A 1311-nucleotide genomic window follows, 5' to 3' on the forward strand; every position below is an offset into this window, starting at 1 on the left:
AAGGACCCCCCCCCCCCCCAAATGCAAATTCTGTCATTTTACTTACCCGTATGAGAATTTGAATGTCTCCCTGGTTGCTTTTTTCATTTATTTACACTGAATGGTCACAGATGCTTTTAAAAAGGTCGCAAAAGCATCATAAATGTTTCATAAGACTTATGAGAGTCTTATAAAATTCATAAGAGTCATATGCTATATTCCATGTCCCAAAGGCCTCTCTAAACCTTGTCCACACTTTTGATGACTCCCATTTGTAGTCCACGCATTTAAAAAAAGTCAAACTTGGGAAATCGCCAACTCGCATTGAAAATGAATGACTTCTGGAAGCTTTGGTGCTGCAAATCTTTAACATGTCTTCCGATTGGACAAAAGGAATGAGTGGCTAAGATTCAGCCAAAAATGTAAATTGTGTCATTTACTTATCCGTATGAGATTTTCAGGGTTGTTCTGGTTTGTCTTTTTGTGTATTTACTATGAATTGTGACTGATGCTTTCAAACTTCAAAAAGGTGGCAAAAGCATCTTAAAAGTGTCATAACAGCATTTTGTACAACATACGCTATATGCCATGTCCCAAAGGCCTTCTTAAACCCTGCCTGCAGTTTTGATGACTCCCATTTATAGGCACTGCATTGCACAAAAGTCGAGCTCTGCAAATCCCCAATTCTCTTTGAAAACTAAAGACTTCTGGAAGCTTTGGTGCTTCAAATTTCTTAACATTTATTGTCTTCTGATTGGACAAGAGGAATGAGTGGATAAGATTCACCCAAAAATGCAAATTGTCATTTACTTATATGTATGAGATTTTGAATGTCGTCCTGCTTGCTCTTTTTCGTGTATTCACACACATGACGCATTAGCAACATTTTTAAAATCACCACTCACCATTCAAAGTATCATAACAGCATTTCTGTATGACAGCATACTGTATGACTCGTACACTATATTCCATGCCCCAACGGCCTTCCTAAAACCTGTCCATACTTCGCAAAAAGTCAAGCTCTAGAAATCGCCAGCTCTCATTGAAAACTAATGACCCCAGGATGCTTTGGTGCTGCAAATCTGAGCATGAAATTGTGTGAGTGAATGCGCCTTTATTCTTTCAGCTGCTGCACTGCATTACTAGTGTTAAACGTTCTCCATACTTACTGATCGCTGTCTAGGTGTTCAATGAAAAGATTGCAAGTTCAACGTTCGCTCAGCCTGTAGAGGTGTGAATTGATGTTGTCCTTATCGTTCTTCTCTTCGAGAGCTGAATTCAGAAAATGTGCTCCCAATAGTGTTAAGCACGTCTCTGAAGGTCACAGTCTTT

This window comes from Sinocyclocheilus anshuiensis, unplaced genomic scaffold, assembly GCF_001515605.1.
Source record: "Sinocyclocheilus anshuiensis isolate Anshui unplaced genomic scaffold, SAMN03320099.WGS_v1.1 scaffold13, whole genome shotgun sequence".
In the NCBI taxonomy this organism is placed as follows: Eukaryota; Metazoa; Chordata; class Actinopteri; order Cypriniformes; family Cyprinidae; genus Sinocyclocheilus; species Sinocyclocheilus anshuiensis.